The following is a 19873-nucleotide window of genomic DNA, read 5'->3' on the forward strand; positions in this document are numbered from 1 at the left end:
TATATGTATTATATTTCCGCCCTATAAGACATACCTGATGATAAGACACACCTAGGCTTTAGAGGAGGAAAATAGGAAAAAAAATGTTTCCTCAGCTCAGACATCCAATGTTAAAGGGATTCTGTCACCTCGTTTTAGCCTATAGAGCTGTGGACATGCACGGCTAGATCGCCACTAGCATGACCGCAATATACCTGTCCCATAGCGCTGTGTGCTTTTATTGTGTTTAAAAAATGATTTTATAGATATGTAAATGAGCCTGGTAAGGAGCCCAAGGGGCTGTACTAACCTTCTTGGAGCCCAGCCACGCCCCCGGTGAAGGAGCCCAGCACCGCCTGCGTCCTCCGAATCTCCTCCTTGCTCACAGTTAGATCGCCGCATTGCGAGATTACGGCGATCTAACTTTGTGAGCAAGGAGGAGATTCGGAGGACGCAGGCGGTGCTGGGCTCCTTCACTGGGGGTGTGGCTGGGCACCAAGAAGGTTAGTACAGCCCCTTAAAAGCACACAGCACACAGCGCTATAGGACAGGTATATTGCGGACATGCTAGCGGCGATCTAGCCGTGCATGTCCGCAGCTCTATAGGCTAAAACGAGGTGACAGAATCCCTTTAATTAGACCTCAACTCAGACTCCCAATGTTAGGGCTCATGTACATTACTGTTGGGTGTTTTGCGGTCCGCAAATTGCAGATCCACAAAAGCACGGATACTGGCCGTGTGTGTTCTGCATATTGCGGAAAGGAACATCCAGCTCCTAATAGAACAGTCCTATCTTTGTCCGTAATGCAGACAATAATAATTTTGCGGAATGGCCATGAAGCCAAGGAATGCACATAAAGTCATTTCCTTATTTTTATTTTTTTGTGGCCCCATTGAAGTGAATGGTTCTGCTTTCGGGCCGCAAAAAAATGGAAATCAGCTCAGAGCCCCAATCAGACCCCTCAATGTTAATCAAACCTCAGATAAGATGCCCAGTGTTAATCAGACCCCAAAACAGACCTCAGATCAGACCTTCAATGTTAATAAGACCCCCAAACAATTCTCAGATTAGACCCACAGTATTAATTAGACCACAGCTCAGTAAAAGAATAAAATAAATCAACTCCCCTCTACTGTTCCGGATGCTGCCCACACTCCTTATATCCAGCACTCTTCCTGCTGCGCTGTGACATGATGTTGCAAAGCATGAGGTCACAGAGCATGGCTGCGTCCGCACGCTATGCGAAAGTCATAGCACAACTTGTGGCGTGAGCAGAAGACCAGGGAGTGGGGAGAACAGAGCCAGCACAGGGACTCTGAGTGCTTCCATAATAAAAACGGGGGGGGGGGGGGAGTGCGTCCTATAGGGCAAAAAATACAGTAATTAGTAAAATACAATGCCAGAATAACTCCATGCATATTTTGCCTCCAACTGTGTTTTTTTCTGTGTATTTTGTGTTATTTTCTGGGTGTTTTTTGCACACAGTTTTCCAGATTTCCTAATCCTACAAATGGTGTAAGCTTAGCCAGAATGTCTAGAGCTGCACCAGATTTATCACAGGAGCTCCGGGTGGAGCTAGGCCCGGTTTGGCCCACAGGGGTACAGGTGAATCTCCCAGTGGCCCCGAGCAAGCTGGGCCCCTAGTTCCCTACCCCCTGCACACATGGCACAGTAGAGTGACTGTGCTACATATAGATGGGCAGCATACAGCATCTCAACCAGCCTATGTCCATATAAAAACTGGATAGATTATTCAACAGTTTATTATTCTAGATGGATTGGGTGGCTGAGATGACTTCTAGATACCGAGGCAGGCCACCCAGTGTCCTTGTTTCCTAGGCATATGGCTTCTTGAAGTCACTGCAGGGACCCCTATAATTCATCACCTTGTAGTGTCTTGCTGCTGTCTGATTGTAGTCCTCTTATACCCCCTCCCTAAAATATCCTCTGATATCCCGTAATACCTGCCTGGACATGCTGGGAGTTGTTATCCACTCCTCTTATACCCCTCCCTGAAATGCCCTCTGATATCCTATAATAAAGACCTGGACATGATGGGATTTGTAATTCTCTTCTCCTCAACCTCATTCTGGTAATATCCTCTGATATCATATAACAGCCTGGACAGGCTGGGAGATGTAGTCCTCTTCTGTTGTACCCCCTCCCTGTAATGTCCTCTGATATATAGACCTCCTTCCTGAAACATCCTCTAATATCCCATAATAACGACCTGGACATGCTGGGAGTTGTAGTCCTCTCCTCTTATACATCCCTGTAAACTCTCTTGCCGCTGGTATATAGATTATGCTTTCCATTCTGTGTGTTATATCATCACCCACTGTCCCGGGTATTGTGTCCTCCTTTTGGGGGTTATGAAAGCGGTCACACTAACCTATTATATAATGAATGAACGACATGTAGGTTTGCCACTTTTCCCAGCATATTACCGGTAATACCGGCCAAGCCAATGGTTTACCAGGCAGGTGGCAACCATATTGGAGACCCGGCACTCCACCGATTAAGCTGTTTTCAGCAGCCTGGATTCAAAACAGTGGATGGAGCCAAAACCAAAAGGCTCTGTCCACAGTGCAGTGTCTTTGAAGTGGCCACCATACTACAGCTTGTAACGGGGTGGCGCTGCCCTTTTAAATTATTTCATCCATGCTTTTAGTGTAAGACCCACAGTCCCTGATAGCACAGAGGACGCCCACCAGTCATGTATGAGGTCTGTCCTCTTTACCTGTCTTCTTGTGTCTGATGTGTAAAGGGGCCCAGCACCAATCGGGAATGTGGCTGACCATCAGATGTCTGGGCTCAGTCAAGGAGAGAAGATAGCAAGAGGCAGTTGAGGGGAAGATGACAGTTGGGAGGAGGGAAGGGAGTGTCTAATGGTCTCCATAGTGTGGCCCTGACAAGACCGCCCTGATCCACGTGCCCGCCACATATTGTTAGTGCGAGTTGTCAGAAACTGCAACCAAGATTTTTAACTCTAGGGCTGTGTGCCTCAGTAAAAGACTGACACCATCAAGCTGTTTACTTGATAGACTGTTCAGTTGCCCATAGCAACCTCAAAGCTTATAATAACAATGTAACCATCAAGCTTTGTGCTCAATGGTGACTGTAACCATGAAGTACTGCGCCTCCTGCTGGAGTAAAGTCAAGATGCAAATGTCCATTTGCGCCATAATCAGGTGCGGTCTGAGGATAGGATTAAGGGTCACATATAAAACTGAGAACACCATGCTGTTAGTCTGTTCATTTACATGGTGTGGTCAGGAAAGGGTTAAATACGAGCCAATGGTCCGAGTACTCGGTGTCAGCACCTGGACCAGTGGCTGTCAGTAACAGCACAACACACTCCCCCGAAGGAGGAAACCTTGTGATCGTCGGGGGACCATAAGTATATGGAGGCTATCCAAACTCGAGTATATGATAAAGTGCGGTCAGGAAGGGGTTAAGGGCCTCTGCAGTAAAGCACATTGACAGTCACTATCCTTCAGAATACTGCCACCAACATTAGTCATAGACACCTGTGACATCACAAGCTCGTGTGTCATAAGGGAAGAACCCTTGTAAAAAGCGGGTGAGCGGCCATATTTGGTGCCGTACTTGATGGCCTGAAGACCTTGAGCTTGACTATCCCCGCCCACCTTGACGAAATTTGGAGGTTCTAGCAGGAAGCCAAATGGAGGAAAGGGACATCCGCCTAGCCCACCAGATCAGCCCGGCTGCTGCACCCTTCCCCCTTAATATTTATGTGGCAGCCACATAGTGGCATTACCCTCTAGGCCCAAGGGAAGGGCAGCCCTCCAGCCATGGTTCCCTAGAGGTTTCCTCCACAGGGGGTTTTCCTCTCCTGAGTGCTGGAGGGTGACTCTCCGTGAGTCGGGGGTTTGCCATTTTTAATTTTTTAAATAAACTATTTGGCCATTTATCCCCCAATTAATGTGTTCTGTGTTTTTATTCTGTGTCTTTTTTTTTGCGTTCTTTGGTTTCCGGGGTGTATGCATGATTTTCTCAAGGAGGAGGTTAAAGGGGTATTCCCATCTGGGACGTATATAATGATAGGATGTGCCATAAATGTCTGATAGGTGCGAGTACCACCTGCTCATATGTCCAGAACAGGTGTCTGAAGTAAAAGGAGAGCGCGGCATCCTCTTTATTCATTGCGATGGGAGTTCCAAAAGTAGCGAGCATGCTTGTCTGTTTTCGGACGTCCCATAGCGGTGAAGGGAGAACAAGCAGCAGAAGCGCGGCCACCTCTCCATTCAACACTATGGGACTCCTGAAAATTGCCAAATTTTCGGATGTTCCATAGCAGTGGATCAAGAGTGGCCGTACATGTGTGATTTGCTGTCTGTACACTTCAGGGGCATCATCCTATGGATACGTCATAAATGTCCCAGATGGGAATACCCCTTAAAATGAAATTCATTATGAAATAACCAAGTTAGCAGAGCATCGCTAAGACTCTTAGGCTTCATCCACATGTCCGTGGAACACGATCTGTGAGATACCGGACTGGCATCCTGCTTAGTGCAGAAGCGCACGGCGTCATTGGTTGCTATGACGCCGTGCGCTTCGTGCCGCCGCTGCTGTACAGTAATACACTTGTGTGATCTATACGAGTGTATCACTGTACGGCGGCGGCAAAGCGCACAGCATCATAGCAACCAAAGACGCCAAGCGCTCCTGCACTAAGCAGGATGCCAGTCCGGTATCTCACGAACCGTGTTCCACGGACGTGTGAATGAAGCCTTACAGTATTACGAGTCTCAGCACCAATGCACCGAATGAGAATAGTCGCTGGTGATGCGAAGAATCAATGACTGTTCAGGTGAACGATGTGGGGCGAATGGATCAATCTTCTACACCAGTTTTATGGGGTTGGAAAGCTGAAAATTTTGTGAAATATGTCCCATTTAGTACCTACATTGGAATACAGCCTGGCCTAAGTATATCAATATGTGTATTATATATCTAATATTAGGGGATTACATAGAATAAATAACATAGGTGCACATCCCCCTTGAGGCATTTATCAATGCTATCTACCAGCAAGTTTGACTTCATTGTCCATAGCAACCAATTAGAAAGCATCTTTCATTTTTCCAGAGCAGCTAATGAAATGAAAGCCAAGCTCTGATTGGTTGCTAGGGGCAACAAAGACAGTCCTTGGTAAATAAGGCCTAAGATGTACATTGGAACAGATTTTTAGCATGTCAGTATCATCACAGTACACCCATAACACCAGAGGTCGCAGTCCCAGTGCCCTCATTGTGCCTCTTTACCATAAGTGCCAGACTGAGCCCTCATACATTTATTGTGTAGAGAAAGAAGGCTCCAGCACTCGTGATAAAAGTTTTCCGGTCCCGGTCTTTATTGCACCAAACTTGTAATGTACAAACACAGTGGCATTCCTCCCCACTCCCCCAGATTTACGCGTTTTCGAACTCTTCAGTTCTTAGGCTACTTTCACACTAGCGTTCGGGTGTCCGCTCGTGCGCTCCGTTTGAAGGGGCTCACGAGCGGCCCCGAACGCATCCGTCTGGCCCCAATGCATTCTCAGTGGAGGCGGATCCACTGAGAATGCATCCGCCTGCCAGCGCTCAGCCTCCGCTCCGCTCAGTGAGCGGACACCTGAACGCTGCTTTCAGCGTTCGGGTGTCCGCCTGGCCGTGCGGAGGCGAGCGGATCCGTCTAGACTTACAATGTAAGTCAATGGGGTCGGATCCGCTTGAAGATGACACCATATGGCTCAATCTTCAAGCGGATCCGTTCCCCATTGACTTACAATGTAAAGTCTGAACGGATCCGCTCAGGCTACTTTCATACTTAGAAAATTTTCTAAGTTTTAATGCAGACGGATCCGTTCTGAACGGATGCGAACGTCTGCATTATCGGAGCGGATCCGTCTGATGAAACATCAGACGGATCCGCTCCGAACGCTAGTGTGAAAGTAGCCTTAGTCATAATCCAAAGTGTCTGTTTCACCATGAGTCTATGTAAGCTGTGCTCCCATCCACCCCGGGGAAAAGGGGAGCACAGACCTCATCATCATCTACATGTCAGACACCTGTTCAGACATGGTAAAAAATACACCCGTCTTAAGTGAAGTAAATTTGATTCAATAAAATAAGTTCATATGGCTCTGTGTGAGAGAGATAACACCATGGCTGAAAATAGTAAAACACAATGAGAAATAAAATAAAAATTATTGCCGAATCTCCTCCTTTCATCAACTATAGATTGCCGTAATCTCGCGATGCGCGAGCTTGCGCATGCGCAGTGCCGGTATAGAGTTCTTTCCCTGTGCTGGCATCAGCCTCAGGGAAAGAACTGCGCATGCGCGAGCTCGCGCATCGCGAGATTACAGCAATCTATAGTTGATGAAAGGAGGAGATTCGGAGGACATAGGCGGTGCTGGGCTCCTTAACAGGTGGGCGTGGCTGGGCATGGCTGGGCTCCAGGAAGGTTAGTACAGCCCCTTGGACACGTACAAGACTCATTTACATATCTATAAAATCCTTTTTTAAAGAAATTAAAAGCACACAGCCCTATAGGACAGATATATTGCGGACATGCTAGCGGCGATCTAGCCGTGCATGTCCGCATCTCTATAGCCCAAAACTTGGTGACAGAATCCCTTTAATTCTTTTTTCATGTTCAGACAATTTCTACCCTCATACATTTAGTCAAGTGTCTGGGATTGCCCTCATAATTGCCTACTCTAGTTCGTGCCAGCCACATCACTCCTACAGATCTTACAATTATGGGCCTCTTGTGCTATCCACAGTGTCCCCATTAGAGATAGTGAGTAGTGCTGGTCGAGCACCAAAGTGCTCGGGTGCTCGAGTAGAACACCTCGGGATGCACAACGGAAGTCAATGGGAGAACCCGAGTATTAAACCAGTCACCCCCTGCTCTGAAGAGGGGAGGGTGTCTGGTTCCTAGGAAAAGGTCTGAAATTGATGGAAACACCACTGAAATGGTTCGGGAACAGCATGGGGAGGATGTCTGGATGCATCTTGGACTCCCAGGTTGCTGCTGAAAACGATGTAGTCCGAGTAGTTCACCACTTTTACAGACTGACAATAATACACACCAAACCGAAGATAAAATCGATTTTAGAGGAAAAATTGTTAGGAAACATTCTTTCCTGTATATTTACTTGTATATAAAGTGCAAGTGCTGCCAAAAATTACAAGGAAGAGGCACTCCGATACAACCTGTATATCACATATAGGAGGGCCTCATTCACATTGTGGTACAATTGTTCAGGTAGTGGGACTCCTACACTCATAAAGCCTATGAACTAAGGGAAAGGGCTGCCAAAAATTACAAGAAACCGGCACTCCAATACACCCTTTATTACACATAAAGGAGGGCATCATACACACCCTTGAAAAATTATGATTGATGGCCTGCTGGTTACCCTCAAAAACATTAGGAGAAGGGGCCTCCTGCCAAGCTGACCATCTTAAAAATGTTGTGGGCGAGGGCCTGCTGCCGAGCTGACCATCTAAAAAATGTTGTGGGCGAGGGCCTGCTGCCGAGCTGACCATCTAATAAATTTTGTGGGCAAGGGCTTGCTGCCGAGCTGACCATCTAAAAAAATTTGTGGGTGAGGGCCTGCTACTGAGCTGACCATCTAAAACATTTTGTGGGCGTGGGCCTGCTGCTGAGCTGACCCTCTAAAACATTATGGTTGAGGGCCTGATGGTGACCCTCAAAAACATAATGGGTGAGGGCCTGCTGGTAACCCTCTAAAACATTATGGGTGAGGGCCCACTGCTGAGATGACCCTCTAAAACATTAGGAGCGAGGGCAACCTAATAAGCATGTTGATATGATGGAGGAGGAGGACGAAAAAGGGAGCTTGAACGATATACCCTTTTTAGTGGTGGAAGTGGTGCATGGGAATACAGTCTATTCAATAGACCATAAAAGCCACATTTAGAGTGCCTTTATGTTCAGCCGCTTTCCTCTGGTGGAGTAGAGAAGTCAGGGGCAATCCAGGCAGTGTTCATTTTATAAGAGTCAACCGGTCAGCATTTTCACTTGACAGGCGGATGCGCTTATCTGTTATTATGCCCCCAGTAGCACTAAATACACGCTCTGACAAAACGCTGGCGGCAGGGCAGCCCAGCACCTCCAAGGCATAGAGCGCCAGTTCGTGCCACGTATCCAGCTTGGACACCAAATAGTTGTAAGGCACACAGGGATCACTGAGGACACTGACATGGTCTGCTACGTACTCCTTCACCATTTTCTAAAATTTTTCCCTCCTTGTGATACTAGGCCGCGCTTCAGGTTGAAGATGCTGGCAGGGGGGCAGAGCCTGACCGCGCTGGATGGTGGAAGCTTGTGAGTAGCGCTCCCGCCACCAAGCCTTTCTTAAGCCTGATATCAAGCACACTAACCCACCGGGATGGTCAAAATTCAACCGAAGAACTCCCTGGGATGCACTGTGTCTACTTTGGAAGACTCCCATCTCCAGAAAGACATGGAGAAGTTCGTCAGTCGACAACCACTTCAGCAGGCTGGGTGCGCTCCTAAGATGGCACCCCGGCTGAAAGACTCAGCGCACCTTCTCCTTGAAACAAAAGCGCTGGATACCGACGCAGCAGCGTTCTCCCCCTTGAACCAAGAGGTGAGGGACCCCACCACTCTTACCAGAAACTATCTGGACAAGGCTTTGTCAAGTGCTCTGGCCCCGATATCCGCTGATCTGGCGGTCATTAAAACGGAGGTCCGCCATATTGGGGAGAGAGTGGAGTCTCTGGAACAGAACCAGGATGAACTGCTTACTTTTAACTCGGCAGTTAGAGTCACCTTGGACGCTCACCGCACGGCGATAAACAACTCTCTATTACTACTAGAAGACCAGGAGAATAGAAGCCGTAGAAAGAATCTAAGAATCAGGAACCTTCCTGAGACCACAGATAAAGAGGACTTATTCATCGTCATGAGGGAACTGTTTGAGCTACTGCTGGGCCCTGTTAGGGCTGAACAAGTGGTGATAGCAAGAGTTCACAGAGCTTTGCGCCCAAAACCTCTCCCTTCTGATAACCCCAGAGACATTATATGCGGATTGCTAAACTTTAGAGACACTGAAGCTATTCTGCAAAGAGCCAGATCTGTGGGGGACATTCAGCTTCTGGGTTCCAAGATACAGATATACCAGGACCTTGCATCCTCCACCTTACAGAAAAGGAGAATGATGAAACCTCTTACGGATCTTCTGCGCTCTTCTAAGATCATGTACCGTTGGCTGTTTACCTTCGGCCTTCTCATTACGCAGGGGAACAGGCGCTACACTATCCGTGCACCAGAGGACTTGAGACAGATATGGGAACCTTTAAACCTGGAACCTATGGTCTTATCTTCTTGGATGCCGGTTCCCCTGGAAGAGGACTTACCTCCGCTACAAGTTCCTTCTAAGTGGTCTACTGTGAAGAGACAGAGGAACAGAAGAAATGGCGGTCCCTCGCAGATGGACACTAATGATTGATCTTGGGTCATAATCCCCTACCTGTTGGCATCTTTTCACTCTATTCCCCCCATAGAGGTCGTTTCTCTGATATTCTGTTATTTTGGTCCTCCTAGGCTTCACCCCCCCCCCCCCTTCCACCTTCCACCTCTCCGTTCCTTATCCTCCTCTTATTTCCCTCCCCTCATGTGTCTGGATTGTCTGGACCGTCTGCAATCGAGGGGGCCTGATTCCCTTTGTTATTAGTGTTAAGATTGCTTTGTCCTTCCTGGGTTAGTCCATTTACTCTACCACTCGAATAATGGGCTTATGTAGGCTTGGAGGCTTGGGCAGATCAGGCTAACATATGTTAGTGTTCTCCCCTATTCACGCATTTCTGCGCATAGTCAGAATGCATACCTATGGAGCTTTCTGTTTTAAAATGCTCCTTTCAGTTAATGTTTGGTTCTTAGTGTTGGATCATAGAACAGGTGACATACAGCTTTTTGCATCTTTCAAACAGTTAGGATGGCTGCTCTAAAACTGAATGTGACCACTTTCAATGTGAATGGGTGCAATAATCCTATTAAGAGAAGCCGCATTTTTCAGATTTTAAGATCAGGCAAATCGCAAATAGTAATGCTACAGGAAACGCATTTAAAAAAAGGCCAGGTCCCTAATCTTGCTCGCTCCTCCTTTCAGACATGGTTTCATTCCTGCTATGACTCGGCTTCTTCTAGGGGTGTTAGCATTGGAGTACATAAAAGTGTTCCCTTGTGTGTAATGGCGGAGATTGCGGACCCCGAGGGGAGGTATTTGCTTCTAAAGGGTAAGTTAGGCGGGGTGGAGGTCACCTTGTGTAACCTTTATGCCCCTAACAACAACACTTCTAAATGGCTGAACGAGATCCTGCATAAAATATCCATATTTTCCTCTGGCCTACTGATTATAGGCGGGGACTTTAACCTAACCCTCAACCCTCTCTTGGATGCATCTACTCGCAGGTCCATGGTCTCCTCTGGGGTGCTGAAGGGGATACTTGGTAAAATCAGGGATATGGGTGTGTGTGATGTTTGGAGATCCCTACACGCTGACAGAAAAGAATACTCCTATTATTCACATCCACATAAATCATACCAACGCCTCGATTATTTACTTATTTCAGATAGGTTGTTGACCCAGGTATTTAAGGCGGAAATACACAGTATCACTATTTCAGACCACGCCCCTGTGTCCCTCTCCTTTACTGTCCCGGGGGTCTCTGGTAGGGAATGGGTTTGGACACTTAATCCTACGCTACTAGACACTCAGGCTGAATCCGACGCTTTCATGAACACGCTGACAAATTACTTCACACTCAATTCAATTTGGGAAGCTCATAAAGCGGTTGTGCGAGGTGAATTTATAGCCTTAGGTTAACATTAACCCCTTAGGGACGCATGACATACCGGTACGGCATGTTTCCCGAGTCCTTAAGGACCCATGACGTACTGGTACGTCATGGGTTTAAACCTCGATTGCGGCGGGGGTTAATCGGAACAGGATGCCCGCTAAACTTATTCAGCGGGCATCCTGTCACAACGCCGGGGGGGTCAATTCAGACCTGCGGTTTGCGGCTTTACCTGCGGTTGCGGTGGCTGTGCGGCGGTGCCATCGGGTCCCCATGCGGCTGTGGGGGAAACTCGATGGCATGGAAGGCAGCGCGATGTCTAAGGAAGGCATCGCGCTGCCTTCCGGTGAAGAGCCTGTGAGATCCAGCCCCCTGGATCTCACAGGCCCCGGAAGCTGTATGAGTAATACACACAGTATTACTCATACAGCCAATGCATTCCAATACAGAAGTATTGGAATGCATTGTAAAGGAATATACCCCCCAAAGTTCAAGTCCCAAAGTGGGACATAAAATAAAGTGAAAAAAAAGTTGAAAAAATAAAGTTTTCCCCCCAAAAAAATTAAAAGTTTCAAGTAAAAATAACCAAAAACGTAATTTTCCCCAAATAAAGTAAAAAACAATTGGTAAAAAATAGGGGGGAAAAAAAAGTATACATATACATATTAGGTATATCGACCGGCTCTATAAACATATCACATGACCTAACCCCTCAGATGAACACCGTAAAAAATAAAAAAATAAAAACTGTGCTAAATAAACCATTTTTTTTTGTCACCTTACATCACAAAAAGTGTAATAGCAAGCGATCAAAAAGTCATATGCACCCCAAAATAGGGCCAATCAAACCGTCATCTCATCCTGCAAAAAATGAGACCCTACCTAAGATAATCGCCTAAAAACTGAAAAAACTATGGCTCTCAGAATATGGAGACACTAAAACATGATTTTTTTTTGTTTCAAAAATTATATTATTGTGTAAAACTTACATAAATAAAGAAAAAGTATACATATTAGGTATCGCCACGTCCGTATCGACCGGCTCTATAAAAATATCACATGACCTAACCGCTCAGATGAACACCGTAAAAAATGTAAAATGAAAACTGTGCTAAATAAACAATTTTTTTTGTCACCTTACATCACAAAAAGTGTAATAGCAAGCGATCAAAAAGTCACACGCACCCCAAAAAAAAGCCAATAAAACAGTCATCTCATCCCGCAAAAATCATACCCTACCCAAGGTAATCGCCCAAAAACTGAAAAAATTATGGCTCTCAGACTATGGAAACACTAAAACATGATTTTTTTGGCTTCAAAAATGAAATCATTGTGTAAAACTTACATAAATAAAAAAAAGTATACATATTAGGTATCGCCGCATCCGTGACAACATGATCTATAAAAATATCACATGTTCTAACCTGTCAAATGAATGTTGTAAATAACAAAAAATAAAAACGGTGCCAAAACAGCTATTTCTTGCCTCACAAAAAGTGTAATATAGAGCAACCAAAAATCATATGTACCCTAAAATAGTACCAACAATACTGCCACCGTATCACGTAGTTTCTAAAATGGGGCCACTTTTTTGGAGTTTCTACTCTAGGGGTGCATCAGGGGGGCTTCAAATGGGACATGGTGTCAAAAAAACTAGTCCAGCAAAATCTGCCTTCGAAAAACCGTATAGCATTCCTTTCCTTCTGCGCCTGTCGTGTGCCCGTACAGCTCAGGGCCATAAATATTGAGTTTTGTTTGGCTGTTAACCCTTGCTTTGTTACTGGGAAAAATGAATTAAAATGGAAAATTTGCCCAAAAATCTCCATTTGCCAATAACTCTTGTGGAACACCTAAAGGGGGGTCATGTTGTTCTCCACCTCCTGTGGAACATGGTCATGGTGTTTGGTATTGCATTATAATGCATATTTTCATGTTATTTCCTGTGTACCAGGCCTGCTAGGGGTGTAGTTTCTCCTCCTAAGCTGTAGAGGGAGCTAGGGAAGCCCCTAGTATATTTAGACAGGTCCAGTCCAGGGAGAGCAAGGGCGTGTGTTTGGAAGCCAGGATTCACTTCAGCCAGGCAGTAGCTGAGAACCAGCTTCTAACATGCAGCTAGATAGCCCAGGTTCCTAACCTGCTTCCAGGAGAAGAAGTTTCCTCCTGAAGTTATCCTGCATCTAGCAAAGTACAGAGCAGTGCTAATTGTATCCAGCCAAGTAGAAAGCTGAAAGGCATAAGTTTATTTACAGCAAAAGGATTTATACCAGAGGAAGGTTTCCCTACCCAAGGATAAAGCCAGCTATTAGGCATTCGGGCCTTGGAGAAAGTCAGACAAGATTCTGCAGAAAGTACAGCCTGATCTGTGAGTTTATTCCCTCTGAGTTATCTTGCTAGGATTCTACCTGTCATTTATGTAAAGCCTGCCTGTTACCAAATCTACTGCCTATGGAACTGTTTGAAGCTTGTATATAGTTGAACTGTTCAGTAAAGAGGAATTCTAGTTCACTACAATCGTGTGTACCTCCATTATTCCTCCTAACAAATCGGTGTGCCATCGTTACCGGCACTGGCGTCACAAACTGTAAGGGATCTTGCCACAGGCACGCTAAACTTTCACCACCCAGGGCACCTCACCAATCACCCGGCCTGGTCCCTATATCTAGAGAGTGCCCCAGAGGATCTACGTGCCAGCCTCTTCATGACTGCTGTATGCCTGCCCAGGGTATACTACAAACTGTGAGTACAAAGAGCAACCCTCGGTCTGTTAACTGACCCCCGTGACCTCACATTCGCTCACCCTGAAGGACTGGCGTACTGCATATTTTGGCGTCATGAACAGGATGCGAATATTTCTACGCCATAGTGGAATCTGAACAGTGTGCCATAATTGCCTATTAAGTGATATATGCCCTATCTGTTATTTGAAAATTTGGGGCCAAAGAACTGTGGAAAATCGCGGTGTGAAACTGTACATTGTGGACTGTTTGCTGTTTTCTGAGTCACCGCTTGCTGTCAGTGAATTGACAGCATTATGCTGCAAGATGGCCACCTAAGCAGACTGGAATTATTGCTGCGCCATCACTACATTTTTTGTTGGCGGGAAAAAATTGGCGCCTTCCACTGAGGGAGCAGGAAAGACTGTATGTTCGCGCCACCGCCTCTTCATTTAATTTACATGTATGTCAATATGGACTCCGCCTCCCCATGTTGGAGTACCTAGAGGGCGGCCTCCTGGAGCAGTGGGTGGTCCTGTGCGAAATCCTGCGTGCCGCCCAGCTGTGTGCAATAAAGGGATTGGACGTGTCGCCGAGTGGAGATTCTCCTGCCGGAATGGCATTACCTGCGGACAAGACCCCGACGCCTGGGATGGTCGGAGAGGGAGAGGAGCCACCCGCCTACACTCCGGGACCGGAGAGGCCACCTTGCCCCCCACCGCAATCTCAGCCCGAACCGTGCTCAGGCTCGCGCAGAGGATTCACTAGGCCTTCTGCGCAATGGCCTCTGCTGATGGCCGAGATACTTGCCGCCGCGATTCACAAAACATCAGCCAAGAAGATTTATTTCGAGGAGCTCGCAAAGACTGTATTCGAGCACCATGCAAATACCCAGCCCCGTCTGGAGAGAAGGATGGGAGTGGTTGTGACTTTCGATAAAGGCCGAGGTTTCGGGTTTATAAAGGACTTCTCTACCGGCCGAGACCTTTATGTAAATCGGAGGTCCGTGAAGCGCAGCTACTTGCCAGAATACCTGCATAACCTCCAAGAAGGAGAGGAAGTTGAGTTTACCCCTGCTGAGGGCCTGAGGGGTCCCTATGCAACGGCAGTAACCTGTCCCAAGCTGGAACCGGAGGACTGGGAAGAGACTGATGAGCCCACCGGTCCAGAATGCGAGCCAGAGGTTCCGTCCGAGCCAGCTTGCAATACCTACCAAGAGAGGGGTTCATTCACAGGCCTCAACATCTTCTGGCAGCCTACGGTGTTGGAAAAGCAGGTGAGTCCATACCCTTCACCTGAATTACCTCGCAGGGAAAAGACGCAACCCGAATTAGCAAATATGCACAAGTTCCATGAAACCCTTGACGTCCTGCGGCGAGGAAAGAGCCGGGAATCATCCCCTGTATCTGCCGCAACTGCACCGAATCCCTGCTGTGGAGCATCACAAGAGACTCTGGAAGAACAGATCGCCAGGTTAGAAGTTCACCTTGATGGCCTGCGCCAAATTGCTGCATCCAAAGTAGCACAAATACAACCTGATGATGGCGATCCGTCCATGAACTCTGTTGTCCCCGGGCCTGCAGCGGAGGATCCCGTAGCCACCAGTTACGCGTCCACCATCACTGCTCCTGCAGAAAAACTTTGTTATGCTAGAAGTCAGATCCGTCGTACAGGACAGACGACATCCAGACCTGTGGAGCCTCCTGTATTGATAACCTCCAGACTTGCGGAGCCTGTACAATGGACAGGCCCATTTGCATTTAATGTAAGATATATCGGAATGGCTCACCCTCCAAGTTGCTATGAAAAAGGGTGCTCCCTCTAAAAAGGTTACCCCAAACCTTAAAAGGAGATAAATATTAAATAGAATAAAAGGCGCACACCTACATCTAGTTCACATCGACCACTACACAGTGTTATGTTAAAACAATGTATTAAATATACATACGGTACCTGATAAATTAATAATACATCTAAAATACATAAATCTATACTGTAAATAAATAAATATATATATCAATACAGATAGAATGTGATAGTACTAAGGGTTAATGACGTCATGCATCAGATTGTTAGTAGTGAATGTCTCTAGTAGGATCGCTGGAATACGGGATAAGAAAACAGTCACTATATTGGTCCGCGATATGCGATTTTTCCAAGAAGGAAAAAATGTATGAATGCGTTAATCTTTCAATATAGGAACAATGAACTGTCCTTGGCGTATAAGTACAAGCATTCCTTATTATAGAGGTAACTTCGTCTCACAGTTATAGCTCCACTATTGCACTGTGATACAATATAGCAAGTACTCACTGTTTGTAGAGGCGGTAAAGTGTTCGGATAGTTGCGCTTAGCGTGGCGTCCCACGTGTTGTCAGCGCAGATGATTATAACTCCAATCTACTTTATCGTGAGTTGTACACTTGCATTAAATAAACTTGCACAAAAGGAGAGAAACAGTCCGTTTGGTGAACTAGGGTCAATGTAAATTTCGCCCTACTTGAGATTCGCCTTTGCTTTGTGTCTTTTTTGCACGGCAGGACTTTCGTTTCTTTCCAGATTGGCTGCAAATTTGTAGTTAAGATGCGCAAATGATGTTGCGGTTTCCTTTCTTATGTTGCGGTTTCTTTTCTTCTGTTGAGACTTGTCTACATCATACGCGTTTCGGAGTTAGCACGACTCCTTCCTCAGGGAACCCCTTAGTATATTTAGACAGGTCCAGTCCAGGGAGTGCAAGGGCATGTGTTTGGAAGCCAGGATTCACTTCAGCCAGGCAGTAGCTGAGAACCAGCTTCTAACATGCAGCTAGATAGCCCAGGTTCCTAACCTGCTTCCAGGAGAAGAAGTTTCCTCCTGAAGTTATCCTGCATCTAGCAAAGTACAGAGCAGTGCTAATTGTATCCAGCCAAGTAGAAAGCTGAAAGGCATAAGTTTATTTACAGCAAGAGGATTTATACCAGAGGAAGGTTTCCCTACCCAAGGATAAAGCCAGCTATTAGGCATTCGGGCCTTGGAGAAAGTCAGACAGAATTCTGCAGAAAGTACAGCCTGATCTGTGAGTTTATTCCCTCTGAGTTATCTTGCTAGGATTCTACCTGTCATTTATGTAAAGCCTGCCTGTTACCAAATCTACTGCCTATGGAACTGTTTGAAGCTTGTATATAGTTGAACTGTTCAGTAAAGAGGAATTCTAGTTCACTACAATCGTGTGTACCTCCATTATTCCTCCTAACAAATCGGTGTGCCATCGTTACCGGCACTGGCGTCACAAACTGTAAGGGATCTTGCCACAGGCACGCTAAACTTTCACCACCCAGGGCACCTCACCAATCACCCGGCCTGGTCCCTATATCTAGAGAGTGCCCCAGAGGATCTACGTGCCAGCCTCTTCATGACTGCTGTATGCCTGCCCAGGGTATACTACAAACTGTGAGTACAAAGAGCAACCCTCGGTCTGTTAACTGACCCCCGTGACCTCACATTCGCTCACCCTGAAGGACTGGCGTACTGCATATTTTGGCGTCATGAACAGGATGCGAATATTTCTACGCCATAGTGGAATCTGAACAGTGTGCCATAATTGCCTATTAAGTGATATATGCCCTATCTGTTATTTGAAAATTTGGGGCCAAAGAACTGTGGAAAATCGCGGTGTGAAACTGTACATTGTGGACTGTTTGCTGTTTTCTGAGTCACCGCTTGCTGTCAGTGAATTGACAGCATTATGCTGCAAGATGGCCACCTAAGCAGACTGGAATTATTGCTGCGCCATCACTACATTTTTTGTTGGCGGGAAAAAATTGGCGCCTTCCACTGAGGGAGCAGGAAAGACTGTATGTTCGCGCCACCGCCTCTTCATTTAATTTACATGTATGTCAATATGGACTCCGCCTCCCCATGTTGGAGTACCTAGAGGGCGGCCTCCTGGAGCAGTGGGTGGTCCTGTGCGAAATCCTGCGTGCCGCCCAGCTGTGTGCAATAAAGGGATTGGACATGTCGCCGAGTGGAGATTCTCCTGCCGGAATGGCATTACCTGCGGACAAGACCCCGACGCCTGGGATGGTCGGAGAGGGAGAGGAGCCACCCGCCTACACTCCGGGACCGGAGAGGCCACCTTGCCCCCCACCGCAATCTCAGCCCGAACCGTGCTCAGGCTCGCGCAGAGGATTCACTAGGCCTTCTGCGCAATGGCCTCTGCTGATGGCCGAGATACTTGCCGCCGCGATTCACAAAACATCAGCCAAGAAGATTTATTTCGAGGAGCTCGCAAAGACTGTATTCGAGCACCATGCAAATACCCAGCCCCGTCTGGAGAGAAGGATGGGAGTGGTTGTGACTTTCGATAAAGGCCGAGGTTTCGGGTTTATAAAGGACTTCTCTACCGGCCGAGACCTTTATGTAAATCGGAGGTCCGTGAAGCGCAGCTACTTGCCAGAATACCTGCATAACCTCCAAGAAGGAGAGGAAGTTGAGTTTACCCCTGCTGAGGGCCTGAGGGGTCCCTATGCAACGGCAGTAACCTGTCCCAAGCTGGAACCGGAGGACTGGGAAGAGACTGATGAGCCCACCGGTCCAGAATGCGAGCCAGAGGTTCCGTCCGAGCCAGCTTGCAATACCTACCAAGAGAGGGGTTCATTCACAGGCCTCAACATCTTCTGGCAGCCTACGGTGTTGGAAAAGCAGGTGAGTCCATACCCTTCACCTGAATTACCTCGCAGGGAAAAGACGCAACCCGAATTAGCAAATATGCACAAGTTCCATGAAACCCTTGACGTCCTGCGGCGAGGAAAGAGCCGGGAATCATCCCCTGTATCTGCCGCAACTGCACCGAATCCCTGCTGTGGAGCATCACAAGAGACTCTGGAAGAACAGATCGCCAGGTTAGAAGTTCACCTTGATGGCCTGCGCCAAATTGCTGCATCCAAAGTAGCACAAATACAACCTGATGATGGCGATCCGTCCATGAACTCTGTTGTCCCCGGGCCTGCAGCGGAGGATCCCGTAGCCACCAGTTACGCGTCCACCATCACTGCTCCTGCAGAAAAACTTTGTTATGCTAGAAGTCGGATCCGTCGTACAGGACAGACGACATCCAGACCTGTGGAGCCTCCTGTATTGATAACCTCCAGACTTGCGGAGCCTGTACAATGGACAGGCCCATTTGCATTTAATGTAAGATATATCGGAATGGCTCACCCTCCAAGTTGCTATGAAAAAGGGTGCTCCCTCTAAAAAGGTTACCCCAAACCTTAAAAGGAGATAAATATTAAATAGAATAAAAGGCGCACACCTACATCTAGTTCACATCGACCACTACACAGTGTTATGTTAAAACAATGTATTAAATATACATACGGTACCTGATAAATTAATAATACATCTAAAATACATAAATCTATACTGTAAATAAATAAATATATATATCAATACAGATAGAATGTGATAGTACTAAGGGTTAATGACGTCATGCATCAGATTGTTAGTAGTGAATGTCTCTAGTAGGATCGCTGGAATACGGGATAAGAAAACAGTCACTATATTGGTCCGCGATATGCGATTTTTCCAAGAAGGAAAAAATGTATGAATGCGTTAATCTTTCAATATAGGAACAATGAACTGTCCTTGGCGTATAAGTACAAGCATTCCTTATTATAGAGGTAACTTCGTCTCACAGTTATAGCTCCACTATTGCACTGTGATACAATATAGCAAGTACTCACTGTTTGTAGAGGCGGTAAAGTGTTCGGATAGTTGCGCTTAGCGTGGCGTCCCACGTGTTGTCAGCGCAGATGATTATAACTCCAATCTACTTTATCGTGAGTTGTACACTTGCATTAAATAAACTTGCACAAAAGGAGAGAAACAGTCCGTTTGGTGAACTAGGGTCAATGTAAATTTCGCCCTACTTGAGATTCGCCTTTGCTTTGTGTCTTTTTTGCACGGCAGGACTTTCGTTTCTTTCCAGATTGGCTGCAAATTTGTAGTTAAGATGCGCAAATGATGTTGCGGTTTCCTTTCTTATGTTGCGGTTTCTTTTCTTCTGTTGAGACTTGTCTACATCATACGCGTTTCGGAGTTAGCACGACTCCTTCCTCAGGGAACCCCTTAGTATATTTAGACAGGTCCAGTCCAGGGAGTGCAAGGGCGTGTGTTTGGAAGCCAGGATTCACTTCAGCCAGGCAGTAGCTGAGAACCAGCTTCTAACATGCAGCTAGATAGCCCAGGTTCCTAACCTGCTTCCAGGAGAAGAAGTTTCCTCCTGAAGTTATCCTGCATCTAGCAAAGTACAGAGCAGTGCTAATTGTATCCAGCCAAGT

Source organism: Bufo bufo, chromosome 5, assembly GCF_905171765.1.
Source record: "Bufo bufo chromosome 5, aBufBuf1.1, whole genome shotgun sequence".
In the NCBI taxonomy this organism is placed as follows: domain Eukaryota; kingdom Metazoa; phylum Chordata; class Amphibia; order Anura; family Bufonidae; genus Bufo; species Bufo bufo.